Source organism: Podarcis erhardii, assembly GCF_964252035.2.
Source record: "Podarcis erhardii genome assembly, chromosome: 8".
NCBI lineage: Eukaryota > Metazoa > Chordata > Lepidosauria > Squamata > Lacertidae > Podarcis > Podarcis erhardii.
The window spans coordinates 77,370,908-77,398,540 of NC_138499.1; the positions used below are offsets into that span (position 1 = coordinate 77,370,908).

Below are 27,633 nucleotides of genomic sequence, written 5' to 3' on the forward strand. Positions count from 1 at the left end.
AGCAACTTTTGCCAAGGCCCCCTTCCCCAAAAGCAATCTATGGATGGAAGGAGTCATTCCATCCATGTAAGACTAAGTCTAGTCCCAAACCACAAAGTCCTCAAATGCACACTCCTTATGTCAGGCTTATTAGAACATCGCTAACTGCCACCTCACAGGTGCCATGCATAAAAAGCAACATTAACACTGAAAGACTGGGAAACGATGGGATGCGAAATCGCAAAGAACAGTAAGGTAATAGTATTGCAACAGATGAATCTGGTGGACTAACATTAAGAAAAAGCGGCGGCTGCACGGATGTTATTAACCCAGAGATGGAAAGAAGATAAAGTCCCTACCAGAGAAGAATGGCAGATCAAGTTGATGGACTATGCCAAAATGGCTACAATGAAAGGAAGAATCAGAAATCGGAAGGACCACATTTTAAATAAGGAATGGGGGAAATTTATAACTTATCTTAAAGACCATTGTAAACAGTTTAAATCATTACAGTGGTGCCTCGCAAGACGAAAATAATCTGTTCCGCGAGTCTCTTCGTCTAGCGGTTTTTTCGTCTTGCGAAGCAACCCTATTAGCGGCTTAGCGGATTAGCGCTATTAGCGGCTTAGCGGCTAAGCGGCTTAGTGGCTATTAGCGGCTTAGCGACTTAGAAAAGGGGGGGAGGGGGAAAAAGTCGGAAAAACTCGCAAGACGTTTTCGTCTTGCGAAGCAAGCCCATAGGGAAATTCGTCTTGCGAAGCACCTCCAAAACGGAAAACCCTTTCGTCTAGCGGGTTTTTCGTCTTGCGAGGCATTCGTCTTGCGGGGCACCACTGTACTAGGATTGGGATATCACTTGTAGTTTAATGGTGAATTCTGGATACAATGGAGAGATAAAAGATTTGGATTATTACAAAAGATACAGGAGGAAATGATTAGCAATAGGACCCACTAAGGAGAGGAGGAAAGTCCAAGAATCTTGTTTTTATGTTGTATGTTGGACATGTGACTATAAATTTTTAATCTGAAAAACCAAATAAATAAATTTACTTAAAAACACACAAACATTAGGACAAAGCAGAGAGAATTAGCCCCAGTCAAGCCATACAGTGGTGATCAGCTATCCAAGCATAACAACAGAACAGCTATCAAACTGGAAACTGCTGCCAACTTTAAAATAAAGAGCGCCACAACTTATCCAAAATCTTTCCTGTTGTTGTACAGCCATTAGTGTACATGGATGGAGTGCTAAAGAGTGAGGGGAGCAAAATAAATAAATATATAAGCTATTCCCTACCTCGGAGATTAGAGTCTCAGTTTAGACAAGGGGGAGAGAGAGATAAGAGGTAAAATATGCACAAGCCACATATTGGTTTATAAAATTTGTATGCTGCCCTATGCATGTAGGTTTCAGGACAGTTACAACATAAAATCACAATATAAAAATGCAAAATACATAATAATAATAATAAAACAGCCCAATAAACCCCCTCTCCCAAATAAATTTTGAAAGGGTATTAGATGTCAATCAGCCAAAGGCCTGGTTAAGGAGGAACATTTTTGCCTGGTGCCTAAAGGTGTATAATGAAGGCACCAAACCCTTTTCACCTGCTTTGCGCCTTCCTTCACACAAGGACTAATCAGTATTCAGCACTTAACCATGCTTCCCATTATATCCTAAACCAGTGGCAATGTTCAATTGACCACTGGAGAACCTCCAGACATTGCAGAATTACAGCTTCTGATATTCCTGACACCTGGCTAAACTGGCTAGGGATGATGGGAGTTGCAGTCCAACAAAATCTTGAGGGCTGTGCGTTCCCTACGCCTAGCTAATGAATGAATGAATGAATCAATCAATCAATCAATCAATCAATCAATGAACACTCTTTCCCAGGGTTCAGCCCATTCCCAGTGCATCACCCCATGTGGAAACAACCTACTCAAAAGTTGCTCCCTGCACTAGTGCTGATGTTCCCAGAAACTGGGGCAAATTGGGAGAAGACACCCTATGAGAGCCAGTGTGGTGTAGTGGTTAAGAGCGGTGGACTCGCAATCTGGTGAACCGGATTCGATTCCCCACTCTTCCACATGCAGCTGCTGAGTGACCTTGGGTTAGTCACACTTGTCTGAAGTCTCTCAGCCCCACTCACCTCACAGAGTGTTTGTTGTGGGGGAGGAAGGGAAAGGAGATTGTTAGCCGCTTTGAGACTCCTTAGGGTAGTGATAAAGTGGGATATCAAATCCAAACTCTTCTTCTTCTCTTCTAGGGAGCACTCTGTCATCATGGCCTCAGGAAAGATCCCATGACAATTTTCATGACGTGAAGTGAGGTGACAAGCGGCTCTGTTTCACTTTGCTGGGCCAGTTTTTGAGGGAGCGCTCTCCTTCCCTTGTAGTTCCCAAGATTCTGTAGTCTGGCTGACATTCATCTTGTGTTTTCCTCAAACTCGAGCGAAAAGCTCAGGCTATGGTCATTCTCCCCTTGTGCACTCGAGACCTTTCCCACCAAACAAAGAGAGATCTGGTGTGTGAGTGAAGCTTGACATTACATGGAAAATATGAAAATATTGGTACTAACAGGCAGCTATAAATAGAGGAACGGGGAAATAATACTGGTTCAACAGGACAAAGATGAGCCAAAGTTAAGCCCCCATCCATTTTGATGGAAAAGCTAATTACGTGTTTAACCGGCGTTCCACTGGTATCAAAAGGGGCTTTTAAATGGATTTACTTTGGCTGGCTCAGGTCCAGTGTTTGGAAACGAGGCATCAACAATCCCCCAGCAATCCCTATCGCTGCTTTGCTTGGAATTTCAAGTCCAAATTCTGAAAATGGATATCCAGCTGTGCTTTAAGAATGTTTATATGCCAACAAAAGTAAATACTATTTAAAAGGCGCTTGTTTACAGGGAACATTTGAATAGGAGTGGCGGAGCAGGAGGAAGTTCAAACCAGCTTAAAGCATCCCGAGCTAGCACAACATAACACGAGTTAGGAAATAGGGTGCTGAAGCTCTACTGTAAACAGTAATGTTTCAGCTACACTGGTCCATCTCTTTTCCTCACGTGGGTCTCTTCTTAAGGCCACCCCATGCTTGTTCTGAGAGGAGAGTTTACTTTGAAACTCAAAGAAGTTTCAACTTCACAGTCTGAATTACTAGATTCTCACCAGTTCAAAGCCATGTTGCTGTAAACATGCCATGCAAGATTTAGTTTTGTTTGAAGCTGCATTCCCATCTCGGTTTCAAAACAACAGATTCTTTCTGCGGCTTTAAGCAACGTTGGTAGTTTCCATGCATTTCTTCCCACAGTCTTAAAAAAAAAACACCCTTTTTTTTTTTAGTCCATCCTACTGGGGGTCTCTGTATCGATCAATGAATTCCAGAGTGATAGATAAATAGAAACACACACACACATATGAACACACAGCATAGGGCCACCTTCACCTTCATATATGGAAAACTAAGAGCACACCGTTGACAATTTGGTTAGAGCAAAAAAGGGCAGGAGGAAAGGAATGGCAGGTTAGTAACTATCTGTTGCAGTTGTGCCCCATTACTTATTACCTTCCCAAACTTGCTATTGTATTTCACAAGCAACCAGGCAATTCAGTCTTCATTCCTTCATTTATTACATTTTTTATCTCCAATCTCTTCCTGCAAGGAGCTTAGGGCGGCATATATGGACGTTCCCATTCTCATACCAGCCTCAAGGTAAAAGGTAAAGGACCCCTGAACAGCTAGGTCAAGTCAAAGGCGACTATGGGGTTGTGACGCTCATCTCGCTTTCAGACTGAGGGAGCCAGAGTTTGTCCACAGACAGCTTTCCGGGTCATGCAGCTAGCCTGACTAAACCGCTTCTGGCACAACTGGACACTGTGACGGAAACCAGAGCACACAGAAACACTGTTTACCTTCCCGCCGCAGTGGTACCTATTTATCTACTTGCACTGGCATGCTTTCAAACTGCTAGGTTGGCAGAAGCTGGGACAGAGCAATGGGAGCTCACCCCATTGCGGGGATTCAGACCGCCGACCTTCTGATCAGCAAACCCAAGAGGCTCAGTGGTTTAGACCACAGTGCCACTGGCGTCTAGGCAGAGAAAATGACAGTTTCAATGTCACTCACAGAACTTCATGGCTGAGTAGGGACAGCAACGCTGGTCTCTTCTGTCCTAGTCCAGCATTCTAACCATTACACTACAGCAGCTCTGTGACATCCAGGTATAGGGAGGTATATAAATAATGATGATGATGATGATGATGATGATGATGATGATGATGCACAGAGGCAAGGATGTATCCAGGGCTGTCCCAAAATATTTTGGCACTTGAGGTGAACCCCAAAATGGCTCTCCCCTCCCTGCCAGGGAAGAAGGGGTGAGGGAAGATCGACAACAGGAACAAGGGTGGAAGAAAGACTGACATCAAGATTTGCTGCCCCGGTGGATCCTGCCACCTGAGGCAGTCACCTCAGCTTGCCTCACGGGTGAGAGTCAGCCCTGGATGTACCCTTCGCTACATGCCACAACCAAGGTTTTCAACAGCAGCATTAGCTGCTGGCTGTTGCATTTCAGAGTTGCAACATTTTTGTTGCAGCAGGGCTTACGTGCCTTCCCACAGTGCATGGTGTGCATGTCATGCAATAGCCATGACATTACTCAGCATGGCGATGGTCATGCCACCTCTGCATGAACAAAGATGTTGGCGACCCGATTTGCCGTCCGCGCTGTCAGAACTGACCCGATGCTGCTCAGCCAATGGGACCACTTAACTGTATCTCTGCTCTGCTGATTGGATGGCTGATGGCTCCTCCCACACTTGTTCACTTTGGTTATCTTCATGATGAGGAACACACAAAGCTCAGGATCTGTATTTGGGATGGGAAGCCTCCTTTTTTTTAGCACTCCCTTGGTTTGTTTTGGTTCTTATTTTTATTTTGTGTTTTGTGTTTCAATATTGTGATTTTATGTTGTAACTGCCTTGAGAACAGGCAGACAGACAGAAATAAATATTCTGAGCAATCTTTTGGGAAGGGGGGCACATACTAGAAATGGATGGGGCTAAAGCATAGCTGTCAACTTTTCCCTTTTCTTGCGAGGAATCCTATTCGGAATAAGGGAATTTCCCTTTAAAAAAGGAAAACGTTGACAGCTATGGGCTAAAGGCAAAAGTGAGTGGATAAATTAATGCACATTTCACCTTTGCACAGCAGGCTAGCTTTTACACACACACACACACACACACACACTCCAGCCATGGAAGGACATGTCGATCCAGAATTGGCCTCCAGAGTCACTTATGGACTAACTGTTAAAACCATGTTTGTGGAAGACAATCTTACTCAGCTTTGAGGGATCGGCAAAGAAGAAACAGAATCTAGGATTGGGGTTCCATCACCCAGAAGTGTAGACTGGGCTTCCCCATCCATTTGGAAAGCTGGGACCCAACCAATCAGGGTGTCAGAACAGAGGAAGAGGAGATGCCTTTACTACTTCAGAACCTTCCTGTGCCGGCTTGAAGCACTGATACCTCTGTCCCAAAGAGATCAGGGTTTGTTAACTGTGGGCTATTAATTGGGATCTCCTCCTTCCCTCATAACAGCAGATCTTAAAAAGGGGAAAAGAATTTCACTAAACCTAGGACTGCAGAAGTGTATTCTCTAAATTCCATCCCACTGTTGATTGGGCAAGTGTCTCAGAAATGCAGCATACCCCCAAAAAATGTTCCAAATCATGAAAGCCCAGCAATTCCTTCTAATACTTTTTGCCCCTAATGGCAAAAAAAAAAAAAAAAAAAATGATTGGAAAGCTCAGGAATCAAGAAGACCAAAATTTCAACAAAGAATGGCGGAAACTTATAATCTATCTTCGAGATCACTGTAAGCAGATGAAAACATTTAGCAGGATTGCAACAGCATTTGTAATTTAGCAAGTACTATGGAGTTAATGGAGTTATATAAAACATGGAATATTGAAAAAGATGCAGTAGGAAAGGTGTAATAACAGGACCCATGAAGGGGAAGGTGGGAAGTCAAGAGATTCGGAAGAATGTTTTAACTGTTGATGAGCATGGTTGTATTGTTATGATTTTATATTTGTAAAATCAAATACAAATTAATTCAAAAATAATAATAATAATGCTTTTTGCGCCCACCCTGCAGTGGACTATGGAATACTGGTCAGTGTCATAGATATTTTATGGTGGGATTGTTTATTGCCTGGCTGTTCCAGTATGACAAACACCAGGGTCAGATAAGCTCTGATTAGAAGTGCATGTTTATGCTTGTTATAACAGCGCCCAGATAAGAGTGCTAGAACAGAGTAATGGATCCCAAGAGTCAAGGGTTGAGGAGAAAAATCAGCATAGCTTTACACTTAAAGAAGCTCAGAGTGAATCACCCACCACCTGGCTACCTGCCTATTGTCAAAGCTAGGCTTATCTGTCTCCGATTGATGTTTATCTTGTAGCTCACATAATGTGAGAACAAAACAAATTCCTTCCAGTAGCACCTTAAAGACCAACTAAGTCAGTTCTTGGTATGAGCTTTCGTGTGCATGCACACGAAAGCTCATACCAAGAACTGACTTAGTTGGTCTTTAAGGTGCTACTGGAAGGAATTTGTTTTGTTTTGACTATGGCAGACCAACACGGCTACCTATCTGTAACTGGAATAATGTGAGAAGGGATCCTGGCACCTTGAGATCAAAGCACCCCCAGGGCAAACCCAATGATAAAAGAGCTGTGCGTTCCTGAAATCAGAGTCACTGCATTCACAAATTACTCCCTCAGACTGATGGGCCACTTTGATGACAGAAGAGTGGGCTTGGTGCAAACTCGCTTTCCAAACTCAGCCAATACCTCAGCAGTGTGGTCTGGCCATTCCTCAGCAAATGAACCACCAAGGGAAGATAAATTTTCAGATGTGCTGGAATATAAGCCACTGTGACTAATGATTGCCTGAGCAACAGACTAATGGCTTCATCGGAAAACCGGGTCCACTCTTACCCTCGGATCACATTTCATTTCAGCCTTTCCTTTGCCCTGAAATAATCTTTGCATGTATCCCATATGCATGCATTCCTCCTTAGAACTGCACGGTCCTTTGAAATACTTCAGGTCCAGGGTTCCCTGGCAAGAGAGAATGACTCCTAAAACCACCCATATTCTGCATGTAGATAGATACCGTATTTTTTGCACCATAATACTCACTTTTTTCCTCCTAGAAAGTAAGGGGAAATGTCTGTGCGTGTTATGGAGGGAATGCCTATGGGTGGCATGCCTACGAATTTTCCTCCTCTAAAAACTACGTGCGTGTTATGGTCGGGTGCGTGTTATAGAGCGAAGAATACGGTACTTTTTTGTGATAGGAAGTAAGGAAGCAGAGCTCACACAGAGATGGAATTGTGGGATGTGGAGCACTGTTGCTTCTCACCTGACTATTGTTTAAAAAGGTAAAAGGTAAAGGACCCCTGGACGGTTAAGTCCAGTCAAAGGCGACTATGGGGTTGCGGCGCTCATTTCGCTTTCAGGCCAAGGGAGTCGGCGTTTGTCCACAGACAGCTTTCCGGGTCGTGTGGCCAGCATGACTAAACCGCTTCTGGTGCAACGGAACACCGTGACGAAAAGCAGAGCACATGGAAATGTTGTTTACCTTCCCACCACAGTGGTACCTATTTATCTACTTGCACTGGCGTGCTTTAGAACTGCTAGGTTGGCAGGAGCTGGGGCAGAGCAACAGGAGCTCACTCCATCACGGGGATTCGAACCGCCGACCTTCCGATCGGCAAGCCCAAGAGGCTCAGTGGTTTAGACCACAGCGCCACCCACGTACCTACACTTGACTATTGAGCAGCAGGTGGCATGATAAGATGCTGGTCCAGGCAGTCTGAGATTTGCTGCGCTTGTTCTTATTTTTTCATAGAAAAAAGTTATGAAGGACAAATGTGTTGGTGGCTAAGTTCAGGTTGGTTACATGCTACCTAGAAAATTATAGAATGCAGGGAACATTAGTGGGAGCTTCATGCCTTACTTGTGACCTTCCCACAAGCATCCAACTGGCTGCTGGATCTCATTTTATGTTATTATTTTCTTAAGAAAGCAAGTTGCACCAACAGCTATGCCAGTGCAAATGCATCAAACCTGGCAGCTAAAACCATGCTTATTTTAATTTGTATTTTTATTAAAGATCTTCTTGAATTGCAAAAGTACATACTGTAGAGTGTCTCAGTTTTCTGTTCATAGAATCTTTTCTACAGATCAGCTATCTTCAGTGTGAGATACTAATGTTATAGATAAAGGCTGGGAAAGAAGAGAGGTAGTGGGGAGAGAGAGGGAGAAGATTGGGATAGTAAAATTTCATTTTTTTACATTGGTCTCTTCCAACTCTGTGATTCTATGTGCGTAGGTTCTCTTTCCATTCACTTATTAGTTTTCGTTGGTGGTGAGAGAAGTGAACTTTTCATTTCAGAGTAAAAATCTTCACAAACACACAAAAAGATGTCAAATAGCCAGACCTATATCATGTTCTCCAACATTTCTCTGATGAAAATAGGGACATCCTATTCAATAAGAATAAGAAGAATTTTATACCTCACCCATCTGACTGGGTTGCCACTCTGGGCGGCTTCCAACATATTAAAAAACACAATGAAACATTAAACTTTTTTTTTAAAAAAACAAACACATTCCCTATACAGAGCTGCCTTCAGATGGCTCAGGGGTCAGATACCTCCATACCCTGCAACATTTCTCCGATGAAAATAGAGGCATCATAAGGAAAAGTGGGACATTCTAGGATCAATTCAGAAATTGGGGCAGCTTCTGTAAAGCTGGAATACTTGGAGGGTCTGCAATATTCGGAAAACTAAGTGTTTTTTAAACCAACAGAGCTGGGGGTTTTAAATAGTAACTATTCTGGCAATATTACAAACTGTCTGGCCTTGCTGAAGAGGTCTGGTTATGCAACGCTCTTTCAGCTAGGCAGCACACTATTTGAACAAGGTGTTGGAAACTTTCATCTAGTTAAGAGCTATCACTCTGTGTTGCTCTTTGAAACCAGCAAAGCTGCAAAGGCTTTCATTTACACAACATGGTGTTATCACCAGCATTGCAGAGATGGTGTTGTGACTAGCTACACCAAAGTACATGTTTGAAATTGAAGGCACCGACTTATACCAGCCACACAGGAACCAAAATATTTCCCTTTAAGACCACAACGTCTCAAAGGCTACAATTCAGAGTAATGTAAAAGTAATTAAGCTTCGCGGAATCACAAGACTTACAAACAAGAGTTAAGCACATAAATCTCATTTATTTATTTTGGACCCCAGCTCAGTTCTTTCCTGTATTGCAACTCCAAAGGGACAGTACTCACATGGTGAATATCTCAGCATAAAATCCATTGCACCTAAATGCAAATAACAGAACAGTCCTATGCATGTCTGCTCAGACATAAATTCTATTGCGTTGGAGAGGACTTACTCCAAGGTTAGTGTGTACAGCAGATTTAGCAGCCTTCCGGGCGTTTTGTACCACAACTCCCATCAGCAGCTGGCTGGTATGTTACATGTGAATTGAACCTCAGCCTAGTCTACTGGAGACTGCTCAGAAACCCCACCTAAGCCTCTTTGGGCTTCTAAAAGAAACTGAATATAATGAGCAAAGAACCTGGGGAGGAGCACAGCAAAATTTGCCCCACATACTCGTTTGCTGCTTGCTTTTGGAACAGGCTTGTCCCTTTATTCCATGGGAAATTCCATGGTCATAAAATGGTCCTCTGGGCTGTTCTATCTGGCCCCAAGCCATGTTCCCTCCCCCATTTTGCTTGCTGGAATGTGCCCTGGAACATCGATAATGACACTATCTTGTCTGGGTGGAGGATAGAGAGGGATGTTTGAGGGTGTGCAGAAACTGGCCTGCTATACAAAGGTAAAATTTGCATTCATTGCACTGCCCACTTTTGCCTCGGGCCCTATCCACCACCTCTCTTGTGGGCCAGAAGCTTCTCACCCTTTGTTTAGTAGGAACAGAGAGAGTGAAAACTGTGTTTAATAAAAGTCCCTTCTGTCCATTTCCAGTCTCTGTCTGCATTGCCAGATTATTGAACAGCCACTGCATTCGGTGCAACGATAGCACTGTCTATAATAGAAGCCTACAATACTTTCTTTGTGGAAATGTGCTAGGGTGGAAATAAGCTATTTGTCAACTTTTTTACCCCATGCCCTTTTGGTAGGATTTCAGACATTTTAGGTCTTCATTGTGAACCTGGGTATTGTCCATTCATGCTGAGTTTTTGTGTACACAGGAAGCTCACAACGCTTCCAGATTTCTGTTGCATTTCATTTTCAGTCGTGCATGTTCTCCAATGACAACTTATCCCCAAATGCCACTCCTCCCCCCTTCCAGATTGTGGTTGAAACCATTGCCTACTGCTTAAACCCACAAAAGAAAAGAGCAAGTTCCTCACAGGGCAAAGGAACCAAGCCAGAGTCCCATGCTTGCACTGAAGGCAGCGACACAGAAGATCAAATTCCTCTATTCTGTTCTGCTTTCCCACACATTAGATTAAGGTTCATAGTCATCCATGGGCTTAAGACATTTCGGGCATGAGGTATTGAATATCAAGCTTATTAAGCAGCTTAAAAACACACCTGGGCAGCAGAAGATGACTTGCGTGTCAAAAGAAGACAGTTAAATTATATAATGTCTTCTACGATGGCTGCAATAATCAGTGGGGCAGGTGGTCTGTGGGTGACAGCAACAGCCCAGTCATGTACATGACGTGCTGGCAGCCACAGAGCACCAGGCTGAAGCAGAGTACTTCCCTTTCCCTTCCAGTCTAAACAAGGCCGGTTTCACAACCTATTTCTGAAGCTCATATGATGCTGTGTGCCTTTTCACCACCTCTCCAGTTTCTACATCTCAGAATCGTCTTTTTACCAGCTCGTTTGGGCAATGAACTGCTCGTGTCAGTAAGTGGTTTATGTGGTGCATGTGAGATGAATGCACTCATGGAAGTGTCAAGAACACATTGCACCGAGGCAGTGGGAGAAGCCATTCAACAAAGGCTGCTGTCAAAAAGCCAGCAAGTATCCTTGCCTAATGTTATGCTGGCCACCACCCAGTGCCAAAAGACTACTTACAAAAGCAGTATGGTTGTCTGCGCATGTGCGCATGTGTATGCCAATGAGCTGCAGGAAAGCCCATCTGAACTGGATTCAAGACTAGTTTTACTGACGATTGTAATCCTAAGCCCTCTTGCCTGGGAGGAAACCCCACTGTATTCATTAGGATTTATTTATGAGCAGGAATGGTTAGAATTGCACTGTAAAATGCCATGCTGTGGAACTTGGAGCAATGCAGGTGCAATGCATAAATCAACAAAGGATTGTGGTTAACAGTTATGCTAGCTATAGGGTGTATCTAAATCAGGGAGAAGGGAAGGTATGCCCTGACTTGGAAAGTTGAAGTTTAGTTTTTGAAGGTGCAAGATCAGTATTATATTGGCAAGATATAGGGAGGGTGTTTTCGGCTATTTCACCCCTTGCCCATGGAAGTGGCTACAGGAAAGGGCCTGTGTAATCTTGCTACATCTATAGTATTGAAATGTGGGGGGGGGGTGTTGTATGCTATTATATTTTCTATTGGTTTGCTATGTTATTATGAAATGGTTTTCGTTGCGTTTGTTTGAAATGCATTCCTGTTTTCTTTGTTGTAAGCTCTGTTTCCAAGCAGAATTCAATGTGCTGGTGCTGACCTTTGAAACCCTAAACAGCCTCGGTCCAGTATACCTGAAGGAGTGTCTCCACCCCATTGTTCAGCCTGGGCACTGAGGTCCAGCTCTGAGGGCCTTCTGGCAGTGCCCTCACTACAACTATCTGACTTTGAGAAGACATCTGAAGGGAAGTTTTTAATGTTTGATCTTTTATCGTGTTTTTAATATTCTGTTGGGAGCCACCCAGAGTGGCTGGGGAAACCCAGCCAGATGGGTGGGGAATAAATGTTGTTGTTGTTGTTGTTGTTGTTGTTGTTGTTGTTGTTGTTATTTGTGGGAAATCTGCATACAAATAAAAATGAATGAAGATATGTAGAAGGCTAGATCCAGACTGCCATTTCTCTATCATACGAAATTTTACGATTTTATCTGTTTGACCCATTAGGGACACAAACTTTCAAAAGGTTGCTTGGTTGCAAGCAAGTGCAAATGGATGAGACTTTTTAGAAGGCTGCACATGTTTTTCACTACTTACCAAAACCAGAAGATGAAAGGAGGGTGGAAATCTGGATATTATAAGTCTGGAAAAGTCTGGTAGAAGACAAGGAGACCAACAGACAGAGGGAGAACATGAGAAATGGGACCATAAAGAGTCAAGTTGTTCATGAGAATTGGATGGGTGATCTGTCTGTTTTTAATGCATTTCCTTTGTTCCTATATGTGGGATGGTCCTCCAGATATTGCTAGACTACAACTCCCATCATCCCTGACCATTCATTGGCCATGCTGACTGGGGCTGATAGGAATTGTGGTCCAAGTCATGTAAGGTTATGAAAGCTTTCTGGGAGATGATATATAATGAAATGGAAAAAAAAAATTAAAATTACTTTTGTTAAAAAAACCAGAGGCTTTTCTATTAGGAATTATAGGTACTGACATTCCAAAGGAACAGAAAAGACTTTTTATGTATGTGACAACAGCTGCTTGGATGCTACTACCCTAGAGATGGAAAGAAGAAAGAGTCCCTACTAGACAGAAATGGCAAGCCAAGCTTTGATGGACTTCCCACTTGTAATGTAACAAATACTATGGATAACATGGATGGATACAAAATATAGATTATGTAATAATATGCAGTTGTAAAAGTTGATAATAGGACCCATGAAGGAGATGGGGGGGGGAGCCTAAAGATTCAGAGCAATCTCTATATTTGGATTATTATAAATTTTTATTTGTAAAATCAAATAAAAATGGTTTCTTAAAAAAAAAGGAACTGTGGTCCAAGCCACATATGGAGAGCTACAAGTTCCCCAACCCTGAACTAGGCTATATTGGCAAGTGATCTCAACTGCAGAGAGAAACACATTGATTTCTGAGCACATCTGTTTTATCGTTGCCGACAGCCATAAACGCATTCATTCATCCCTTGTTGTTTTAAAGAGATTGCCGTATTAAGTTTAATGGTCACGTGGCGACATAAAACCAGTGGAAAAGGACAAGTATCAGGTGATGGTCAAATCAGGCACACACTTCCAAGAAAAACTCACATGCACTTCCTCCTTATGTTTGTTGGAATGGTGTAACTCAACAGAATTATTATACACTCCCTGGATAGAATGTCAGAGCGACCTAAAGGAACCTGGGTATTCATTCCCATTCATGTGAATAGAAATTGGACATTATTCCTCTCCTATGTCATTCTTTTTCAACAACGAAAAAAGCTCAGCCATAAAATTAAACGCATAGCTTTCAGACTGGGAAGTTAATTTATCAGACACAGCTCAGTTGCTCTAGAATTCAGCACAAAATAGATTTCTGTTTTCAGGTCACTTGAACCTCATTTAGTCTTCCTTTTCTTTCTGCTTAGCTTTCAACTGGCATTTATCAGCAGCTCATGAATCACAAATATGCAAAAATGTGAATACTAACTAGAGGGGATTTGTTATTTTCGGTCTTTCATTGGTTCCAGTTCTTTTGGTGTGGTGTGTTAAGATATCACCACAATGTAACCTGATGTGCCGGAAGAACAAATTCCATGGACTCTGTGTGTGGAAGGGACACTTTCCATTCTCGTGAACACATCTATAGAGATTTGAGAAGCTAAATTCAAATTCCATATGCCGTGTGGTTAACCACAATGCTACACACACCAGGATCAATTCAGGCAGTCATTGTCATAAAATGATACTCTTTTTCGGTTAAAATGGAGTCCATATGAAACTAGATAATTTGAAGGACCCACCATGCATACATTCAGATTAGCAACCCAAATTACACCAGTGTGGCATAATGGTTAAAGCAGGGATCAGCAACCTGCAGTCCATGGACCACAAGCAGCCCATGGGGGTCGTTTAAATGGCCCACGAGCTGCCCCCGAACCAAGCCACCCGCTTGGTGAGTACCCCCGCGCTGCACTAAAGTGGCGCAGTGCAGAGCGGGGACTCGCTTCCGCAGCACCGGAAATCACGTCTGCGTGGATGCTGATGGCAGAAATCACATCTGTGCAGATGCGATCCAGCCCATGGAGCGATCTCCGCAGGAGTGAACGGGCCCAGGCGAGGTAAACCTTGCCAAGCCCTGGGTTAATGTGTTGGATCAGGACCTAGGAGGATAGGGTTCAAAATCCCCACTGTGTGACCTTGTGCCAGTCACCATCTCTTAGCCTAACCTACCTCACAGGGTTCCAGCGGGGATGAAGTGGGGTAGAGGAGAACCATATTAACCACCTTGAGCTCCTTGGAAGATAAAGGTGCCATATAAACATAGCAAATAAATATAAATAACCTGGGCTAAAAATTGAGTCTGCTGAACACCTTCAGGCCTGAGATCTGCCCAGTTCACTAGACTAGGATTCTGCTGGATCAACAGGATGTAGCAGATGTGAAAATTACATGCAACAAATGCTTAGGAGTCAACCCAATCACATTAGAAAAAGTGCTCAGAGAAAGTGCATGGAGTAAACATTAGAATTACAAGCTCATTGCTGTGTCCTAATGAAGGAAGCAGAGGGAGAAAATTGCAAGGTGCAAGAGTTCTGTGTTAATCAAACAAGGAGTCTTGTTTGCAAGGTATGTTTGCAAACATGTGTATCACACATATCTATTTGTCGGGAAGCCAGAAACAGCATTGTACTAACAGTGGCAAAACTGGTTTTCCTACTCGCACATAAGATATGCCCAGCACAAAAAGAGAAAGATATGTGAATTTATGGTGCAATGAGGCTTTTCACAGGACTGCCTGGGGGTACGGGGGTATTTATTTGTTGAAATGCATTGTTTGAGTAATTGTAGGTCTGAAACCTTTTGAAAATTGGACTGGCAGGGCAAAGGTTAACACAAACCCAAAACTTGACCTCCTCTTATTGGGTTGAGAAGGAACCATCTGAAAAAGCCTCTACAATGAGGGAAGTTTTCTTCAACTGGCTTTGTTTTTTCCTAAAATTTATTTGATTGACTATGTGTTTAATTACAGCAATCTCTTCTCATAAATGGCAGGGGGATTATTTTGAGCACCCTTCTCACTGGGGATATTTGGAGTAGAGGTGGCAAACCTGGGTCCGTCTGTATGCAACAAAGTTTATGCGCTGCAATTAAGCTACGGTTCCTTCATTTTGCTCTTTTTCTTTTCCCCCCATTCACAAAAGCAATCTTCAGAAATCACTGAGGCACTTTCCTCTGGCAAATGTACTAGTTAACAGAAGAATTTCTACCTTTTCCCTTTCAATCCAGTTCACAAAGGAAGGGTGGGAAAGAAAGAAATGGACCAACTGGACTCCCTGTGCTCTGACTAATTTGAGCTAGGCCAACACTGTGCCCCAATCTGTCATGGTCAGAAACCACAAAAATGCCATTCCAATCTTAGTGCTTCCCTTCTCACTTCCTTATCTGATTTTGGTGGGCTTACTTCAATGTGTTTACTGCCATTTCGGACAGGAAAAAATAAATCTTGCACTGGCTTCAGTACAGTTCTTCTATGGAATTTATTTATTTTTTTTCAAAGTACCCTATAGTGGCCTTGAAAGATTAGAAGGTTTATGCACTCCTGTTGTTTTTAATAAGACTTCTGTTGAAAGAGGATTAACTTTAAATTTAGAAACCAGGCACAGACTTGGGCTTGAAGGGTGAAGCTGTCAGTTTGGGGCTGACTTTGCTGAGGGAAAAGTTCAGTTCTGCTGCTGACTTCAACAAGTGCAAGACTGAAGTTCAGAAGGCACACAACCGAGGAGATTTTCACAATCCAGCTGGATTGTCGTTGATCCTGCCAACGGCACGTTTCACTTACTAACTCTCTTGCCAAATGCAAGGTGGCTCTTTTAAAATGAGATTCAGAGGCAATAGAAACACATGTAAGTGAGAAGATTAAAGATTTTATTCTAAACAGCAAGCATTACAGTGGTACATTGGGTTACATACGCTTCAGGTTACAGACTCCGCTAACCCAGAAATAGTGCTTCAAGTTAAGAACTTTGCTTCAGGATGAGAACAGAAATCGTGCTCCGGCAGCGCGCCGGCAGCAGGAGGCCCCATTAGCTAAAGTGGTGCTTCAGGTTAAGAACCGTTTCAGGTTAAGTACGGACCTCCGGAACAAATTAAGTACTTAACCCGAGGTACCACTGTTTGACAGTCCCTGACTGGCGACTTGCAGATTATTCATTAGCCACCCGCTCCCAATGCCTCACTTTCTCCAAACAATGTCCAACATCAAAGAATGTACCCAGTACTATCGCTTCCTTCCAACAGATTAGAACATTAAAGGCTGTTCTCAGCCATCAAAGAATTTAACAAGAGAAAGGGAGGGGGAAGGAACAGGGGGCAGGAAGGATAACCATGTTAGAGCACTATCTCCTCGAAATACAAATACAGTGGTACCTCGTGTTAAGTACTTAATTTGTTCCGGAGATCTGTTCTTAACCTGAAACAGTTCTTAACCTGAAGCACCACTTTAGCTAATGGGGCCTCCTGCTGCCGCCGCAGCACAATTTCTGTTCTCATCCTGAAGCAAAGTTCTTAACCTGAAGCACTATTTCTGGGTTAGTGGAGTCTGTAACCTGAAGCGTATGTAACCTGAAGCATATGTAACCCAAGGTACCACTGTATCTTCCAGATAGATTGCCCACACACTAACTTTTCCTCAATCATCCTCTTAGTAGATCAACTAGGCAGGTCCTTAAATATTCCCATTTTGCAGATTTAGAGCTGAGGTTTAGAAATATTGGATTGCACAAGGCCACCTAGCTAATCTAGGGTGGGGCAGAGTTAGTCCTTTTGTCTTGCTTAATTCCAGGGCCTTTAATTACCACGCAGAACTTCAGGAAGAAAACACAATTCTGATCCCTTTTGTCCATGTCAAGAAACATTTCTCTACGATATGTTTACAGTACCTGTTAAAAAGTAAAGGGACCCCTGACCATTAGCTCCAGTCATGGATGACTCTGGGGTTGTAGAGCTCATCTCACTTTACTGGCCGAGGGAGCCGGCGTACAGCTTCCGGGTCATGTGGCCAGCATGACTAAGCCACTTCTGGTGAACCAGAGCAGCACACGGAAACGCCGTTTACCTTCCCGCCAGAGCGGTGCCTATTTATCTACTTGCACTGCGTGCTTTTGAACCTGTTAGTCAGCTGTTAAAGGCACAGGAGTCATATCAAAAGCAGGATTATTGTAAGAACCCGCAGTTTCATAAGAGTATATATATTTCAAGTAGATACAGTGGTACCTCGGGTTACATACGATTCAGGTTACAGACACTTCAGGTTACAGACTCCGCTAACCCAGAAATAGTACCTCGGGTTAAGAACTTTGCTTCAGGTTGAGAACAGAAATCGTGCTCTAGCGGCGCGGCGGCAGCAGGAGGCCCTATTAGCTAAAGTGGTCTTCAGGTTAAGAACAGTTTCAGATTAAGAACGGGCCTCCGGAACAAATTAAGTACTTAACCCGAGGTACCACTGTAATCAAATGAGCAAATTAAATGAATTTGGATATGCAGAAGATATTAAAAAACAAATTCAAGAAACCACAGAAAGAGAGAGTCAAACTTTGAAATGTTAAATTGATTATAAAACTAAGGAAATGTATAAACCTGAAAAGTATAAATAAAAACTTTTTTAAAAAAAAGAGTCATACCAGAAGCACACATATACATTTATACACACAAATCATCTGGTCCAAACCCCAACAGACTGCCTGCTCTTTCTTGGCATAGGCTTCATCTATACAGAGCTGTGGGACCCCAGTCCCCAGCTCACAATTCTCAATGAAGGGGCTGGGGGCACCCAAAGTGCAGTGATGGCTGTGTGGGCACACCATGACACAAGCACATGTGACATCACCACGATGTGAGTGACGTCAGCACACTGTAGGGCGTGGTGATGTCATGCACACATGTCGTGGGCATGGTGACATCACACAGCTCCAGATGGAAGATGGCGCCATTGGTCCTTGGGGTGTGGCTTGTTCCTTGGCAACTCCCAGCTAGAGAAGACTCCTCTTCATCGTGGGCTGAGCAAATTTAAGCTGCTCAGCTCCCCTCAGTTGCCTCAAAAGGTCCTCAATAGGAACTGTGGCCTAGGAACTGCCAGCTACCAGCTGAGAAAGACTTGGGACAGTCTTGGAATATGCGCAGCTTGCAGACTTAACAAATAGAATAAGACAGGAGTCAGCAAACTTTTTCAGCAGGAGGCTGGTCCACTGACCCTCAGACCTTGTGGGGGACTAGACTATATTTGGGGGAGGGGGAATGAACAAATTCCTATGCCCCACAAATAACCCAGAGATGCGTTTTAAATAAAAGGGCACATTCTCCTCATGTAAAAACACACAGATTCCCAGACCGTCCGTGGACCAGGTTTAGAAGGTGATTGGCCCGGATCCGGCCCCCCGGGCCTTAGTTTGCCTACCCATGGAATAAGAGAACAAGGAGAACATATGTTTAGAGAAGATTGGAAAATGTTTATTGAATATATGGAGGGTAAATTGTGTACACCTGAAAACAGTGGCAGCATTAAGATAAATTCAACAGTATAAATGAGTTTTGATGGATGTAATAATGGAATACTGAATATGCAGGGATTTATGATATGCAAAATGAATCATGGAAAGAGAAGAATGGAAGTCATTGATATTTTAAGGATGTTTAAATGAGTATTTTAAATTGTAAAACAGAAAATTGTATACACACACACACACACACAAACAGACACAGAGTGGTATTTTGGGTTACATGCACTTCAGGTTACATACGCTTCAGGTTACAGCCTCTGCTAACCCAGAAATAGTACCTCGGGTTAAGAACTTTGCTTCAGGATGAGAACAGAAATCGTACAGCGGCGGCACAGCGGCAGCAGGAAGCCCCATTAGCTAAAGTGGTGCTTCAGGTTAAGAACAGTTTCAGGTTAAGAATGGACCTCCGGAATGAATTAAGTACTTAACCTGAGGTACCACTGTATATGAATGACCTGGGACCCATCATGGGACTCACATGAGGTCTAGTGGCTTAGCCCCAGTTGCCTCAGAGACGCTCCCAGTGGGAATACCAAGAATGATGGAGGAGGGGGGAGGAAAAATGCATCCTGCTATTTCTGATTAAGTGTACAAATTTTCTTGAATGCAATTATATTGTGCAAATCTTTTGGAAGCCAACTTGAGAGCCTCAAGGAACAGCAAAGTGGGACAGAAGTATGCTAAATAAATGCTATAAATATCTTTGGCGAACAGGAAGCATTTCTTGAACGCTGGCCTTTCACCTTGGTTTGGAACTTGTAGGTTGAAGGCAAAAAAAGTGGTCTCCCTTCTCTGAGCAAATACCACTGCCAGAAGACTGGAATGACTGGAATGTGTTCCAAAAAACCAGCACCCTGGGGAGCTGTCCCTAAACTGGCAATGGTAGATGTTTAAGAACAGAATATAGCATCGCCCACATTCCAAGCATTCAGGTGCCAAAGCATTAAGTTATAGCCCACATTTAGCTATTGTAGCCTGAGGTGAAGGAACTCTCAAAGAACCCCAGGAAGATTTGGGAGGGAAGAAAAGGAGATCAAAGAGAGAGAGATGGCAAAATTGGCTTTTCTTGAGAAGACAGGAAACCCAACACATTTTTAACTAGAATAAGCTAAGTCACAGTCAGAGAATCCTTTGCAGGAGCAGTGCTTTTGAACAGAAGATCCAGTATCACCCTGTGGAAGAGTTTTCCCTAAGCTTGAAATAAGTTGTTTATCCTGTGCTTTGGGGCAGAGGGCAGAATCTTTTGACAGAATCTTCTTTTGGTCTGGAATGTCATTTCCTTTCTGTTGGGATTGACTGCATGCTACCCAGAGGCAAGGCTGCTTAAAGTGGTATGATACTGCTTTAAACATTAAGTGTGGCCTTTGTCTTTTATTTAGCACTGCTGCAACAGGGATTCTTATTCTTTTTCCAACTCCTCCTAACAACAGCATTGTGAAGTAAATCACCACAATAGATTCAGCTCCTGTTTACAAGACGTAGGAGTGACGTAGATGAATAGGGATGGAGGGAGGAGTATCCCTTAATTGGGAGCACCGCCATTTCTAGGGGACGTGTTCTTTATTCTCTTGCTGTGATTATTAAAGATTATAACTGGTAAGGCGTTCCTTTCATTTGATCTCTTATCTACTGCCACGGGGGAAGGAAACAGATTCCCCGAAGCCTGACACGGTACCAGATTCAATCCCAGGAATCTCCCATAAAATGATATTGGATAGCAGGTCTGTAAAAGGATCTTGGAGAGCCACTGCCAGAGTAGCAGCTAGACCATCAGGCCCACAAGGTCACTGCTAGGGTCATCCACACACCCCAATGCATTATTGTGAGAAAGAGAACTTTAATTTGTGGTGAGGCATTGAAGTGATTGCCTGAGCCACCACTGCTTCGCAAACTGGTGGTGCTGCAGGCAAGCTCTGTGGCCGCCTCAGCCACCCAGTGGCATAGCGTGGGTTGCCATCACCCAGGGCAAAGCAAGCATCCTTGCTACTGCCCACTGACAGGCTGGAACAAAGTGACCTACCTGAGTGGCTGATGCATGAGCGTCAAGCACGGCAGATGGGAGATTGGTCGGGAGCAGGTATCTTTCTAAACTAATTTTTATTTGGTTTTACATATTCAAAATTGTAATCATACCACAACATATCCACAGTTGGAAGATTCCTCTGAATTTCTGGAATTCCCACCTTCCCCTCCATGGGTTAAACATTTCCTACTGCAACTTTTTTAAAAAATCCAAGTTTTTTATAACTCCATTACAGTAGTACCTCGGGTTAAGTACTTAATTCATTCTGGAGGTCCGTTCTTAACCTGAAACTGTTCTTAACCTGAAGCACCACTTTAGCTAATGGGGCCTCCTGCTGCCGCACCACCAGAGCCCGATTTCTGATCTCATCCTGAAGCAAAGTTCTTAACCTGAAGAACTATTTCTGGGTTAGCGGAGTCTGTAACCTGAAGCGCATGTAACCTGAAGCATATGTAACCCGAGGTACCACTGTATATCCAAAGTTCTCATTACATTACAAGTAATATTACAGTCCTGCTCGTGTTTTCAACTGCTTTAAGGTAACTTATAAATTTTCCCCATTCCTTATTAAAGTTTTTGTCTTCCTGGTTTCTGAGCTTTCCAGGCAGTTTTGCCATTTCAGCATAGTCCAACAACTTCATTTTCTGCTCCCTTGGAATTTCAGCACCTACAATTCCTAATTAGAAAAGCTTCTGGCTTCTAAAATAAGTTATTTTAAACATTTATTTTTTTCAGTTCAGGAAGCAGGTATCTTTCGAAAGCCCGTGCAGAGGGTGCCCTAGCAAGCAGCCATTGCCCAAATCCATTCCTCAGTCTGCCAATGAACACTGAGAGATTTTCTGTGTGATGGAGAGGGCACGCTATTTTTTATTAAATAATAATAATAATAATAATAATAATAATAATAATAATGCGCCTCTAAAGCTTTTACACTTTTACACTCAGGGCCCACCCACACTATGCCACTGCAGCCACTTAAGAGGTTTTCTTACAATGAAGCAGCACATACATTTTGTTCAATAAATAGTATAGTGCAGTTTTCCCCTGAACTTGGGTCTCCCACTGTTGTTGAACTACAACCCTCATCTTCCCTAGCTAGCAGGACCAGTGGACAGGGATGATGGGAATTCCAGCCTAAAAACAGTTGGAGACCCAAGTTTCAGGAACTCTGGTTCAAAGCATCACACTGGCCCTGCACTGTTCATGGCCAGGGGGTGAATGAGTGGTTTTAATGTGGGATCAACAGTTAAAAGAAAAGTCCATATTTAAATCTAAATTACAATCTTGGCAGTGCAAGTTTCCATTACAAACTGATAGAAACAAAATATGATTCCAGGCTAATGTTTTTGGAATAAGAATACAAAGCAAAGAACCCAAAATAAATAACGCCACGTTACTGGTTTTGCTGCTCAGGATATCAAGTCTTCCTACATTTTTATTCTTTTTGTTCATGGGCATTAAAGCACTTGCGTGTTAAAACAACATTTCCCCCACAGTCTATCTGCACCGATTCAACAAGGCAGGATGTCGGCGAACTAAAATTAAGCATTTCGGCTATGCATGTTTAAGATGATCGAAAAGTTGCAAAGTAAACTGGCAGCTGGAGTTTACACTCCGTAGAGAAAGTGGAAATAAAAGGGAAAGTGTTTTCCATAAAAGGACATTTTGTAAATGTAAACCACTTGACTGCCCACATGCACACACGTGCACACAGTAGCCAGGCTCAGCCACAGCTCATTATTTCAAATGTCTCTCTCCCCCACCCCCTCACTGAGGCTGCATTAAGCCAAGGGTTGATTCTGGGAGAACATCATGGTGACTTAGCAGCAGCAGCTGTGAAGATTGCTCTCACACCCGTTTCCATTTGCAGCTCCTTTACTGGGCACTAGGTAAAAAGGTAAAGGACCCCTGGACAGTTAAGTCCAGTCAAAGGCGACTATGGGGTTGTGGCGCTTATCTCACTTTCAGGCTGAGGGAGCCGGTGTTTGTCCACAGACAGCTTTCCGAGTCATGTGGCCAGCATAACTAAACTGTTTCTGGCGCAATGGGACACTGCGATGGAAACCAGAACACATGGAAACACCATTTACCTTCCTGCCGCAGTGGTACCTATTTATCTACTTGCACTGGCATGCTTTCGAACTGCTAGGTTGGCAGGAGCTGGGACAGAGCAACGGGAGCTCACCCCGTCGTGTGGATTTGAACCACCGACCTTCTGATCGGCAAGCCCAAGAGGCTCAGTGGTTCAGACCACAGCGCCACCCGCATCCTTGAACTAGAATCAACTGCACACTAGAATCCATGTGCTCAGCTCAGCTTATCTGCCAGCACGAGCCACAAGAGGAAACAGGAAATTGTTGTCATTAGCTGTGCCCCTGTTGGGAGTCCGCCACACTCTGCCCCCTGGCCTGTCTCGCTCTTCCCACTAGCCTCACCCAGATGCCTTGACATTGGCAACCCTAGTGACAAGCTCCTGCAAAATATAAAATGCCAACTGAGGGTGAATGGGAAAATATGTAAGAGGCAAGCCTAGCTCCACAACTCAGAACACCCAATGAGGGTACCAGGGTATTCACTACCTTGAAAACTCAGTCTCACTCACAGATTGATTGATTGATTGATTGATTGATTGATTTTGTATACAGCCCTATACCCGGAGGTCTCAGGGTGGTTCACAGAATAAAATCACAATCCATAAAATCAAAATAAGAACAATAACCCAATAACCCCCCCCCCAAAGAACCACATTTTAAAAGCGCAATAGATGTCCATCAGGTCAACCAAAGGCCTGGTTAAAAAGGAACGTTTTGCCTGGCGCCTAAAGGTGTATAATGAAGGTGCCAGGTGAACTTCCCTGGGGAGAGCATTCCACAGATGGGGAGCCACTGCAGAGAAGGCCCGTTCTCGTGTTGCCACCCTCCGGACCTCTTGAGGAGGGGGCACACAAAAGAGGGCCTCAGAAGATGATCTCAGGGTCCAGGTAGGTACATATGGAAAGAGGTGGTCCTTGAGGTATTGCGGTCCTGAGCCATAGCTCCATATGTTCTCCAGCTGCCACTAATTGTGGTCCTGGACCACTCGATGAGTGTTGCCCCTATCAACCAAATGCTCACATACATCTGCCCAAACCTTCTGAAAACTGGCAAAATAGCTGCGGTTCTCAGCAGTGGGAAAAGAAACAGAAAGCCACACGTTTTAGAAGAGATTCCTGATATCCCGTATGTAGCAATTTGCACAGCTAGAATTGGCCAAGTACAATGGGCTTGTATGCAACAGTCGCCAACACACACACCCCTTCAGCAAAGAGCATCCTGCCTGGGACACCTGAGATGCTTGGACCACACTGGAGCTGCCCTATGAAGAGCAATTAATGGTCCATGGTTACAATGGTCCAGCCATTGGCCCAGCAACCAGCCTGGCTGATGTAGGCCATAGCTGCTGGAAGCTTCTGCCTTGTTGTCTTGTGGGGTTTAAAAGGTGGTGGCATTATTGCAGAATGTGCCAGGGGTTATCTAAACTTTGAAAAGTGCAGGCCAAGGAGCACTCCTCCGTATCTCTCCAGGAGCATGGAGGAGGCGGATGCAAGGAGGAAGAGAAGAATGGAGATAACGCACAATTTCATTGCCCTGGCAAAACATGAAGCAGGACCCCAAGGGTGGTGACAACACTTTCCTTCCTCACTTTTCCACAACGTTCCCGCCCCACTCTGGGCTGGTAGCAGGGTTCCAATAAAGGGTGTCATGTGCTCAAACATCAGGCAAGGTGCCTGAAATATACTCGGAGTCAAATGTGAATTTCATGCTCTTTATTCAGCTCGTAGTAACAATGAATGCGACTATCTCCAAAACGTCTAGCTATATATACATTATTTACACAATGGGCCCCATGTGATTGGCTAATTCCGAGCTGCTCCTGTAGGCCAATCAGGTTGCGGATTCACCTCCTCCAGAAGCCTGATTGGCTGCTCCTGCAGGCCATTCAGGTCGCTGATTCACTTCACCCAGGAGCCTGATTGGGTGGCTGCTGCGGACCAATCTGACTGCTGCATTCTGGATCCTATTGTTCTAGCATTCAACTCAGTACATAACAGTGCCACACATCCCAAGCAAGCTGGCCTATGCAGTAGGATTCCATCACTGTTGATTGAAAAATGGTGGTGGCATCAGAAAGAAAGGCTGGGGACAAAGAAGTAGCACAATTTGGGCAGTGTTCATAACTACTTGCTTTTTCAATGTTTCCATGGTTGGAGTGGAGAGAGCTTTTACTTTGTTTTCCTTCCCTCTGTTGGGAGTTCCTCAGGGCTCTGTTCTTGGCCCTTTACAATGTACATTGTACCCAAGCAGCCTCATCATATCCCATGGCTTTCAGTTCCACACAGAACTTTTTTCCAGCCAGAACTCACTGGAACTCCATTCCAGCACTTCTCAGGTGGGCACCATAATAACAGAACAAGGGGGGTGTTCATGGTGAGTTCCGGCACCTTTTTCTAGAAAAAATGCATTGGTTCCACCCATATGCTCAGTTGTAGCTCTCCATACCAGAATATTCTCCCTTCCTCCTGCAACTTCCTCTGCTATTTCCATACTTTGTGACCATCTCAAAGCGCCAGATATGTCCAAGACCAAACCTCTCATCGATCCTTCCAATGATGATCACTGTTCACCTCTGTGGGTCACAGTAAAGTTCTACCCATTTTGAAGCTACTAGTTTGCCTTGTGAGTTTATTACAGTGGTACCTCAGGTTAAGTACTTAATTCGTTCCGGAGGTCCGTTCTTAACCTGAAACTGTTCTTAAGATGAAGCACCACTTTAGCTAATGGGGCCTCCTGCTGCTGCCACGCTGCCGGAGCACAATTTCTGTTCTCATTCTGAAGCAAAAGTCTTAACCCGAGGTACCATTTCTGGGTTAGCGGAGTCTGTAACCTGAAGCGTATGTAACCCAAGGTACCACTGTACTGTCATTTTGCTACCAGTTCACAGTATTGCATTCTGAATTTTTACACCAATGATTTCCCCCGTGCAAAACAAAAAAAGGTTAGTTGATATTTTAAAACACATTGATCTCCCCCCCCCCCCAATATAAATATACGCAACTCAAGGTTCTGGCACACAGATATGTTTGCCAGACATAACAGTATCCAGGCCGTAGATGATAGATTTAGAAACACACTAGGCAGCGACATAAAACAGATCTCCACTGTTTGGAGTTCTGGGTTGCTTGCTACCGAATCTGCAGAGCAGGTCATTGACCCACAACCCATAGGAACCAAGTGCCTCACAAACAAAGAGTGTCACAAGGACTGTGTGAACAGTGTAGTCTAGAATTAATTTCTGAATTGAGGAACTCAGCTGATGCAAAGTGGGAGAGCTTCCTCGAGGGAAGAAACTTTAAATCCCTGTTGCTAGAACTTTTAGCCACATTGGGCGTCGAGCCTAGGGGGCGCCGCAACTAAGACAGAAGTTGGGAGGTGGTGGAGCACCAAATTTTGGCCTTGCATGGAATTTGAAAGACCAAAGTCTTTCCTTACTGTCAAACAAACCACCAGTAAATTCTTCTGTGAAAGAACCACTGAGATCAATGGCAGCTCGGCGGGTCAGGCAAGAAAATTCTATTTGAGATCAGTTATATATGCTGTGGTCTAAACCACAGAGCCTAGGACTTGCCGATCAGAAGGTCGGCAGTTTGAATCCCCACAATGGGGTGAGCTCCCATTGCTCGGTCCCTGCTCCTGCCAACCAAGCAGTTTGAAAGCAAGTCAAAGTGCAAGTAGATAAATAGGTACCTCTCTGGCGGGAAGGTAATTGGTGTTTCTGTGCGCTGTTCTGGTTCGCCAGAAGTGGCTTAGTCATGCTGGCCACATGACCTGGAAGCTGTACGCTGGCTCCCTCAGCCATTAAAGCGAGATGAGCCCGCAACCCCAGAGTCGGTCACGACTGGACCTAATGGTCAGGGGTCCCTTTACCTTTTTATATGTGGTGGATTTGTAAAAGGGTAATAGAGTATTGGGAAATGGTATATAATGAACTGGGGGGGGGGGTGTTTAAAAGTTCCTTTCCAAAAAACCCCAGAGTCCTTTATGTTGGGGATAATTCAGAGGGAAACTCCCAGGTGTTAAAAAAGACTATGTATGCTACTACGTCAGCCTGTGTTTTGTCAGCCCCAAAATGGATGATGAGCAAGGTCCCAACCAAAGAAGAATGGCAACTTCAACTATGGAATACATGCAGCTTGCAGATTTAACACATAGAATAAAAGAACAAGAAGAACATACGTTCAAAGAAGACTGGAAAATGTTTACTGAGTATATGGGTGAAAATTGTGTTTGTTTAAAAACGTTGGCAGCATTAAGATAAATTCAACAATGTAAATAAGATTTGATGGATGCAACACTGGATTACTGAATGGTTTAGTTCATGGGTAGGCAAAATAAGGCTCGGGGCCATATGCTGTCCAGTCGCCTTCTCAATCTGGCCCGCGGACAATCCAGGAATCAGCGTGTTTTTACATGATTAGAATGTGTCCTTTTATTTAAAAATGCATCTCTGGGTTATTTGTGGGACCTGCCTGGTGTTTTTACATGAGTAGAATGTGCGCTTTTATTTAAAATGCCTCTCTGGGTTATTTGTGGGGCATAGAAATTCATTCATTATTATTTTTTCAAAATATAGTCCGGCCCCCCACAAGGTCTGAGGTACTGTGGACCAGCCCCCTGCTGAAAAAGTTTGCTGACCCCTGGTTTAGTTCATGTAAAAGATGCAGGGATGTATGATATGCAAATTGAACCACGGAAAGAGAAGAAGGGAAGTCATTGATTTAAGGTTGTTTAAATGAATATTTTGAAAGGTAATTTAGAAAGTGTGTGTGTGTGTGTGTGTGTGTGTGTGTGTGTGATCAAAACATTAATCCTTGCCAATGAGT

General features: G+C 43.7%; 1 protein-coding gene and 1 long non-coding RNA gene across 2 annotated transcripts in view; one reads left to right on the forward strand and one right to left on the reverse strand.

Annotated features, from left to right (window-relative positions):
• LOC309348135 overlaps positions 1–27,633 on the forward strand; it is a 220,655-nt gene that overhangs the window by 132,613 nt on the left and 60,409 nt on the right. The gene's annotated exons all lie outside the window — the stretch shown is intronic.
• The window catches only part of BASP1 (brain abundant membrane attached signal protein 1), a 78,230-nt gene that overhangs the window by 12,097 nt on the left and 38,500 nt on the right, over positions 1–27,633 (reverse strand). The window lies entirely within an intron of this gene.